This window comes from Branchiostoma lanceolatum, chromosome 7, assembly GCF_035083965.1.
Source record: "Branchiostoma lanceolatum isolate klBraLanc5 chromosome 7, klBraLanc5.hap2, whole genome shotgun sequence".
NCBI classification, from domain to species: Eukaryota; Metazoa; Chordata; class Leptocardii; order Amphioxiformes; family Branchiostomatidae; genus Branchiostoma; species Branchiostoma lanceolatum.
The window spans coordinates 3,288,546-3,298,814 of NC_089728.1; the positions used below are offsets into that span (position 1 = coordinate 3,288,546).

At 39.7% G+C, this 10,269-nt stretch overlaps 1 protein-coding gene across 1 annotated transcript in view; it reads right to left on the reverse strand.

The window, feature by feature from the left end:
- The window catches only part of LOC136438579 (coiled-coil domain-containing protein 102A-like), a 56,638-nt gene extending 47,235 nt beyond the window's left edge, over positions 1 to 9,403 (reverse strand). Inside the window, exon 1 of the mRNA XM_066433443.1 lies at positions 9,304 to 9,403. The gene's annotated coding sequence lies outside the window, so the exon portion shown is untranslated. The remainder of the gene's footprint in view (positions 1 to 9,303) is intronic.
- Between the last annotated feature and the right edge of the window lie 866 nt (positions 9,404 to 10,269).

The following is a 10,269-nucleotide window of genomic DNA, read 5'->3' on the forward strand; positions in this document are numbered from 1 at the left end:
ACACAAAGACTAGCCACATGATGTGCAAAACTGAGAATACCTTTACTGTTGCTATATATCTACGAACAAAGCAAGAATCTGCCATATCAAATAAGAAGCTATACATAAAGAAACTATACCACTTTTTATCAACATAAAAAGCTTTCAGCCATCGAAAAATCACAATCTTTGACAAGTGGTCCAGAACACAAGATTTCAAAACTGAAAGTTCTACTGCAGTACCGTGGAAAGTTGTTAAGGACCAAAAATCAAATCATTTCCAGTTATTTTCACAACCTACGAACGCACCAAATATAAAACCTACAGAGCTACAGACAGACACACACACACAAATGCTGCCAAAATCATAACCTTACTTGATAATCAAACGTAAGAGAGAAGCTTCAAAGAAATGTTAGCAATCAGTGCTGGGTGGAGTGGACAGATTTTGTACCCTGAAGTCAGTGACCCTTCTAACTTGCCGCAGGGCAGGATTAGACAGAGAAATGCTCATTAACGAAAGAAAAGCAGGTCCTTATCAGGACTCTGATTGGCAGTAGTTAACAAGTTACCTGTCAGTTAACTGCCATTGACTCAACCTCAACACTTTACACAATCACCTTTCTTTTCACACAGTCTGTACAAGTTGCAGGTGTTCAAATAACAATTGTTGTAAAACCTTCAAAGCCATACGGAAATCCATCTCAATCACTCACTGAACAACAGCAATATCAACTATGATCTTTTCCAATAAGGCCACACCAATTTGATTTCTTGGTTAATGAATTTAAAAAAAAATGCTAGATTGGAAAATCAACAAGAAAACAGAATCTCAGAGGAAAGTTTGTACTTTGGTGCACACAGTTTCAGGGAGTGAACAGGGTCAGGTACAAGTTTTCACCCAGCCTTCTGTTTTCATGATGTCCTTGTGCTAAAATTTAAAAAAAAATCCATTAACCAAGAAATTACATTGGTGTGGCCTAAAAGACTGAAAACAACAGCCATCTAGCACTCAAAGCTTGCCCAGAACACAAGATGTCAAAATTGGATGCTGCACCGCAATACCTAGAAAGCTGCCAGAAGCTGCCTAAAATATAGCCTTATTGACAAACGAAATAAACAAATTACTTACTAACTATTAGATTCTTGAAATACAAAATATTCACAGGAACAATACCTTAAATATCTTAAACAGTTACAGCAAAATGTAAAAGACTCTTACCCTGACTTGAGCCTCACACACAGTGGCACCTTCTGACACAGATTACTTAAAAACCTTCTTCCTGGGTTTATGTTACAAATGAGAGATGATGACTGGTTGGTTACCTGAGTAAGCCAATCACAAAGGTCAATGCTACTCGGCTTAGGTTCCCATTTTAAAAATACATGACATTGTGCGATAAGCCCTTTGAACAAAATGTCAGCTTAAATCAGGTCGTCATTTCAAGGGCTTACATGTATGTACAGTATTTGTGTGCAGGTTTTGATTATCTGTATCTGTATCTATATAGCCGGTATAACCGCCATTGGCGTAACACACCAGCTTTGAAGGCACGTGGCGCGGCAGCAGCTGGTTATATTACGCCGAACGACCTGTCACGTCTAACCTTCGCATATCTAACTGCATGCATTGTGTAAAACTCCTTCCACGGTACTTGGTTGCAACGAGTTCCACTCTGCGATCGTTCTAGGAAAATACGAATTTTTTAACACATCAATCCTAGGTTGAAAAGTCTGATACTTTAAGGCATCAGATTAAAATACTAGTGATGAAAACCTTTCTATGTCCACTGACCCACACACATGCCATACTATTGTGTCAGGACCAGTTCAAAACAACTCAGGTTGACAGGGGACAGGTCCTACTTCCTGACACACAGATCCCTGTTCCTATCTCCTGTCACATAATTTGAACTGACTCAAACCTTAAGGGTTATCATGGATTGGAAGAAGGTCCTGCTATGAGTCATAGCATCATATCCTATTCTTCTCCACAACCCTTATGGCCTCTTGTGCCCTCCTGGGACAGTGGTGGAACATCATGGTGGTGGAACCTGTGCAAGGTCTTCATATGATATTCCTTTAGCACTACGACAGAACGTATAATTTGTACAATGCCATATTCCGATTCGCGTATACATGTATAACTATAAGGATGATATCCTATCTATAGTCTCCAAATGTTGTGTCTGAAAAGGTATTCTATACAATGGATAGAATTCTGATGCAACGTTGACAGAACATCCAACAGAAACCGTGATGAATTCTATTGTAACTACAAGACAACAACTCCTGTACATGCCTGATAACACATTGAAACTCAGAGACATCATGCTGGTCAAGGGTTAAGAGGTATCTACTTATTTTGGACAGTTGACTTTCCCACTGATTATTGATAAATACAAACAATTTACCAGCCAGGCTGATCACCTGGAGTTCAGTATATGCACATTTCGTTTCCTTCTCATCCCAGATCGGTACCACTCGAGCAGAAAATGACTTCCATCCTTACTCCCATCACGGTACAATATATATTCACACCTTCTCCTGAAGGGCATATTAACACTCTCCCACAGCAATATCGAACTCCAGTCCAACAGCAACCACAATTCCTACACTATGTATGAAGTCCACCTACCTCAGTATGTTTCTATCCCTAAGTGTAGCATGTGGTTATTGTTGGGTGACTACCGGTGTCTCATTTTAAGGTTGTGATTCACTTCCCTTCTATAAGTTCTAACCAAATTATGACACAGTCTCCTTTGAAATTCAATCTTCAAGAAAGCCCACCGCTCTGTCCCCCATTAGAAGATGGATGGTAGGGGTTATGAGTATTGACAGACACAGGAAACCAGGAAGTACACATGGAACATGGGACAAGCCTTGAACATTATTGGATTGATTACCTTTCATATGAGATGCATTTAGGTGGATTACATCAAGGTCAACACCAACAAGACATGAAATATGACTATTAGTACTGTACAATGAAATACATGAAATTATTTTCCAAAATATTTTGAATCTATCATTCACAGTCATGTAATAGAGTCTCACAATGCCAAATGAGAAATTGATGATCTTAGTGAAATATTTAGCTCTAGTGAAATTGAGGTAATTGACCTCACCAGGGAGACCAGCAATTGTTTGACTACACCACAATACTTTCGGGAAGGGGGTGTTAGCCTGTAATGCTGCACTACCTAACACTACTGCTAGGTGGCCTAACACGTTTCTTTGGGACCTTGATAACTACTAACAGTGTTCTCGCCAGCGCCCGTCCTCCCGTCATTTGACGGGTTTTTGTCGCTCATGACGGACAAAATTTTTGCTCAACCCGTCATTTTTAATGGACAAAATCGGTGTGTAAAGATATTTAGATAGAGCTTATAATTTTCAAAAACTCCAGAGGATCAGCGGAAGTTTGTGACGAGGGCAATCTAGATCATTTCTAATGCCCCGGCTGGCGACAACCCCAGCAACACAGAGAGCGGCGTGGTGGTTGCTAGAAATATTTGTTGGCCGCCGAAAACTGACGGCGTCATGCGCCGCCCTCCCCACTACAGTTTTGGCCGGTCGCATCAGGCTGACGTTTATTTCTGTAATCTATGTACAGTATTAAAGTTTTAAGCCGCGGCGGCTGAGTTCTTCCCGCAAGAAATGGTAAACAGGCGTCAGATAATCTACCAATCACAGCGCGCGTCTCCGTCGCGTCAAGAAAAAACGACCAATGACATGCGAGTCTTGCTACTCGCGAGATTTCAGCTCTGCGTGAATTTGCGAGATGTTAGGGGAATGGCGGGAATCGCAAGGAGCGCACGACGAAGCGGCTGTTGGAAGGCTTGAATCGACAACTTTTGAACACATTCAGTGCAGTACACGGGGAAATTAACCGCGGAAAACATGGGACAAAAAATTGGACGTCTTCATTGCGTTCTTTCTCAAAGTAGGGTGTCAAATTCCTCATTACGTTCAATATTTACAGGGCGCATACGGAACAAGTGTTGAAAAGTTGTGTTTTATTTCTGCCGACTTATTCTGTGTGCATTTTTGTAGGACGTAGCTGATACGTAATAAAGTTTTGTTGCGCTAAATTTTCTTTTCTTTGCCGATTGTATACAACATAGAAGTGTAGCTTGTGTGTGAAGTTGTGAACATTCGATATTTCCGCGATGACGGCACGCCTCCCCAAAAAATTAAGCCTGAAACATTTGGGTAATTTTTCACCGAAAGAGATGTCATTAAACTAAGCTTATTCTACCAGGAAATTTGCCCCTCAAAATGCAGGAAATAGCGTTTCAGAGGGTCTAGATCTCAAAATTTTCCGGGGGAGAATACCCCCGGACCCCCCTAGAATGGTCACGCCTCTGGCGTGACGCCTCGCGCCTTCGGCGCTCGATATGTTCTTCCCCGAAACCAAATTTAAATGACGGGTAAAAATTTCAGGCTGGCGAGAACACTGACTACTAACATACCAAAATTCAAATAAATCCATCACAAGGGTCTTGAGGTATAGGTGCTAGGTGCAAACACACAAACACAACCAAAAACAATACCCTCATCGGAGGTGATCCTCCTTCTCAGAGGTAACAAATATCAAAGCATATACTTCTGCCCTGGTAATAAGCAAAAAGCACTGTTGTGGTCACAGGAAACAATAACATACATTTCGAAATTGCCCAAACTTGATTCATATATATTAGATATGCCATGTATAGCACTGTTTAACATTTTCAAGCTAGTGGTATTTCTACCCTTGACGAGACGAATCCAAGGATTGTCACTGAGTACATTTCCATTCATTAGCATGCATGTCAAGGTCGAAATTCCAGTCCAGGAGCCCACTAATGAACAAAAAGCATTGCCACATCGTAACTACTACACTCTCTGTTATGTAAACGCAGTGGTAGGTCCATCGACCAAAGCCCAGGAAAATGGTTTTGGATTAGGGCACTCAAGAAAATCAATGAAGTAGAAACTCATTAGTAGTATAGTACCCATAACTAGTCACTAGATTGTTCCATGGCAGGCATAACTTGGGCTGCGATTTTCCCTTCTAATACTAGCTAGTATCCTCTTGGTTTCAACTCAAGTGGCTACAGTACTGTTATTGTTAATCTTTTGTGCTTTTATTTTTGCAGTTTTCGTGGTGACCTCTCCACTGTTAATTCATGAAACCGCAAATATGCCTCCCTTGTATGACTAGTACTGAGTACTGCACTACAGAATTGCAGATTCAAAACACAGCAAAACCCTCAATTTCCCTCCTTATGTGGCTTAAAATCACTGCGAAAGTAACTGAATTTACAGTAAACCTGCCCAAGAAAATGCAGCATTATGCTTGTTAGCAAGGACAGACACTGGGGGGTTGTTTACACGACACAAACCAGTCAACAACATGTCAACAAACGTCATGTAACACAAGAGGACACCTCCATTCTGTGTCCTGCCCCCCTCGACCTCCGATGGCCCAACCATGAAATTGAATTTACCAAGGAATGCAAAAACACTAAACACAAATAATTATCTTGTGAAATACAAGTTCGACTCAGGACAGAACGTATTCACAAGGAAATAATGTATATGTTGGAGGCGGAGCTAGGAGTAGAAAATAAACTAAAGGAAGCAGAGAACATTAACATAACTTTATAGACTCAACAACAACATTTACCCCAAAATTCTATTAGATCTGTGATGAAAATCAGATCACTGGTACAGCCAATCAATGGTAATTTGCTGGTACTTATGGAAATCCTATATGTCTGCAGCAAGTACCATTATAAATCTTCCCGACATAAAGTAGGGATATAAAAATTAATCGCGTAGTATTTCAAGTGTGCTTTTACCATTTGACGTCAGATTTTTATCATTGCCGAGAAGGTTATGTTTTCGGTAGCATTTCTTTGTGTAGATATTTGTATTCAACAGCAATTACAGCATAATGCAAGAAGCTATTGATGGATTGTCATGAAATTCGTTGTGTGGTTAGGTCCTATCGAAGAAATGATCAGATTTTGGGCCCCCTGGCGGCTTTTCTTGATACTGCAAGAGAACTTCCATTTTTTTAAATCTCAACTAAAAAAAATAGAAAGCGATCATCTAGTTGAAAACATTGACTAGGTAATAGTAATAGCTAATTGGCTATAGATATAAAAATATAATTTACTTATTCCCAACAAATTACATATGTGACCATAAAGATATTCATCATACAAATCATACTTTAAGTGCTGAACGTATATGCGATCATCAACCAGCCGAAATTCGTCCTTTTCACCCTTAATTTGCACAGTTTGCAGACTTCAATACATTCAGCCCACACATACAATTTTCCAATTCAGTTGTAGCAGTGCTATACCCCTGAGTTCATATGTCAACCTAGGAGTCTCTAAAGTATTGATTTCTAATTTCATGGGGTGGTTACTTGCATTCAGACTACTCCATCTGGTGCAACCACAAGGTCAACAACATCCCACAGGAAAATACTGGTGAAACGCTTAAGAAAATTTCTTACCTGTCAAAAACATTCCCTGTAGAAATTGTACCGGTTAATAACTGTCCTCAGGAGTACTGAAAATCAATTTACCTTCGCAGTGGTTTTATTTTGTGATAGGAGGGAAAGGGAGATTTTCACTGTGTTTTAGATTCACGGTTGAAATATTTCTGTAGCATCAACAGCAGTCAAAGAAGGGAGATATTGACCGTGTCATGAATTTGCAGTGGAAATTAAAGCTGCAAAAATAAGAACAATCACCGCAAAAGTTTCAAGATTTAAGTGGGCACAAAAGTGAAAGAATGAGCAAAGTTGAAACTGAAAGACATATCTTCTGGATAGATGTTAGTATACAGTATATATGTTCTATGCCACTCTTATAATGGAAATTGCAAGCAGATCACCAGTTCTTTGAAGTATTGGTATTTCCAAAAGTATGTCCCTGTTGGAAAACTCCATTAGCAACCATGACCACAAATACATTACCGTAGCCTCTGGGGGAAAGCTACTGCAGACGAAACACAATGCATTGATTGCAATACACATACCTCCTAATACTTGACAAAAGGAATAGTCTTTTCAAAATCATGTGAAAGTCATATTGTATTACCTCCCATGGGGTCACCAAATATTATCCCTCATAATTCTGCAAACAAGGTTTACATCTAACTATTCTAAGGTAATGGTTTCATTGCAATTTCTAGACCAATGTCTGAAGCATTTTGGTTTCCCACAGACAGATGCCCAGTTTGCAAATTTCATGAGGTACCTACAATTGGAAACTACAGATGCCACAGTACTATAGGAAATAAAACATTAGCTAATTTTTAAGCAGATGGGAGGCAGGGAAGATTATAATATAAAGTTTTCTGACTGCCGCAATGTACATTTTTACAGATAACATTCTATTTAAGAGTTTGAAAATCCAAAATCTCACACTCAAAATCATTGAGAAATATTTGTCCCTGTGGATTGAATCATGGCGAACAATAAAAAATCAAACAGGCCATCTTGAAAATCTATCAGGTCACCGGATCATTGTAGTCTCTATCAGACTAACTACGTCGGCTATAGGGAGAACATTTGCCGGGGGACTTTGGCCATGGAGGGTTACATTCCAGGGTTGCAATATTGGACCCGATCTCCATAGCCAACCCCCTTCATACAGTTGACTCTATTTGGCCAATTTCTATTATATTCCCAGCGACCCGCAGAGGCTGGTAGAGCCTAGGATCATTGTCAGATTCCTATTTCTGCCTATGCGTAAACATTATAAAGCCAGCTCAGCATGTGCCTGCTACACAAAGCCAACAATCCTATTGGTACAGATTAGTTGTCAAAACATTGATCACAGACTGTTTCTTATTTGGATTTATGATTTTTTGCTATTGCCCAAAGTGTATGAGAATGCCACTAACACATCAGACGTATACTAAAAATATAATAAAACATTTTATGATCAGCTTGATATACAAAAGTCAAGCTACTTACACTGTGGCTCAGACCATCAACTTTTTGCTCTATTGAATGCAATCCCTCCTATTCTAAGCCCTAATCCTTTAGGCAATGACAAATATCAAAGGCTTAAGTATAAAACCTTAACCTTTCTGACAACTCATAAATGTTGCCTACAAAATACATTGGACGACCTTTATCAAAATGCCAATCATGATTGGGTTTTCACCTTCATATCACTTCTTCTGCAGATTTAGGATTAACATCGCTTATTCCTGACTCTGATAAATGAGATAGAGGTCTGTGGAGGCCAAATGCCATCATATTGAATGTACGACAAGGTAGAAGTAAACTACAACAAGAAGATAAATTGTTTTAGATTCCCTTTTTCTGTATTTCACCACATCACAGGAATCCTAGAAATTGGAGTTCCTACTTGGCTAGCGGCTGAAGATTCTACTCTACTCTATTCTGAAGTAGCACATGTAGCACAAGTGGTAGCCGCGGCGACTCTAGTGGGAAGACTTATTTACTTGTATATCATACAGTGTCTTCCAACAGAAGTTCCAACATATCTGTTGGAAGACACTGTATATTATACAAGTAAATATGTCTTCCCACTAGAGTCTACACAAGTGACAGATGCCTTTGCATGATTTCTGGCTATACCTTGGTCTCCATGTCAAACCTATCATCATGATTTCTGCATGGTTTACAGTATATACAGATTATCTACACAGAATACAAGTTTGACAGCAGTAACCATGTCTACACACAAACAGTGTCTGAAATTATTATAAGCTGAATCAGTTGCTAAACTCGTATTGTGAAAAAATCTATTGTAAAATAATGATCATCTCGCAAAAAAAATGAAAACCTATCATAGCATAATCCAAAACCATGCATAAAATGTTGCTTTATATACTTTACATAACCCCGGGCGCCCGTACAATATAGAGTGCTATGATGATCAAGGGGGAGGGGGGCAAAATTATAAACACTGCCAACTTTTCCATGATCTAAAGTCACCCCTTTCAAACCCAGCTAAAACAACATTTGGATGTTGTCCAGCAACATTTCACACACTCACAATAATCAGAGCTCGGTCTACAGGGCGATCGATTATCGGAGTGAATCAGTACGGTTTAGATTAGAGGGCCAGATCTTCACCATTTTGCCCCGTTTCGGGATACCAACTATCCTCCACAAAACAATAACTTCCGTAGTTGTACCAGAATACTTTCCCAGGGTTCGTCTACGTTTATATACACCCCTCAGTACTTAATAAGGGCCCCTGAAAATTCACAGATGATACTGACGTTATCTTAAAGTACTTATGGCCTCGACAAATAATGGACAAAGTACTTCAAACTCACCTTCAGATGACAACAACGGCGAGCACCGCCATTCAGCTTGTGTTCGAAAATGGCCACCTCAACTTGGATCGTTTCTACCTGTCAATCAAAATAAGCCCCGCCCCCTCCAAATCTGGATTAATTCATTTGTAATGAAGGGGTGCACTGACTGAAAACTCTCATATGCACGTGGTTGGCTGCATTACAACTTTAAGAACGACTTGAAATGGCTATTTATTGACGAATTATAGTCAAAATAGTACTGAAAAGTACTATAAAATGATCTCTAACATGCTTTTCTTTTTCTTTCTCTCCCTGTTTGAGTGGACTTTTCCACCCTGGTGCATACTTAGTATGTGCCTTTGCAATGAACAGATGGGTAGCATTCCTCTCTCATCCTTCTTCAATGCGCATGGTAGCAATTTTGGGTATCTTTCAGTTTACGAGAGAGAAATAAAATCAAAGATCTGTAGCTGTCAACAAGAAAAAACCTGACGGTCACTTTTCACTCTATTTTCTTCAGTCGAAGTAGTCTATTTTGTTATCATAAATGTAAAAAAAATATTTTATTATCAAGTCCGTGCTGTGCCCAAGGGGTGTCTCAACAGCTAACAACCCCTCCCTGTAAAAATATACCCTGCTACCCTAAAACAGCCAGGAAACAATCTGCCACTAGGCACTACAAGGGTCTGAACGAATGAACAAACGCTCTGCCCAGGAAGGTTTTAACTTTTGCTAATAGCACAGTGGGCCAGCTATATAAATGCAGAACAATAGACCACTTTAATTTGCATCTCCATCTATAGGATTTTGCTCGTTCGGTACAAAAGTCAGAGAACTTTTCAAAGAAACTGAAAGACGGCAGATGGGACAACAATACAACAAAGGCAGCAGTCGGACATCTGGCTCCAGTCACTATTATTTTCCATGTCGGGGACTGGTAGGTCTCTATTCCGGTAATACCTCTATTCCATAGCACAATCACAA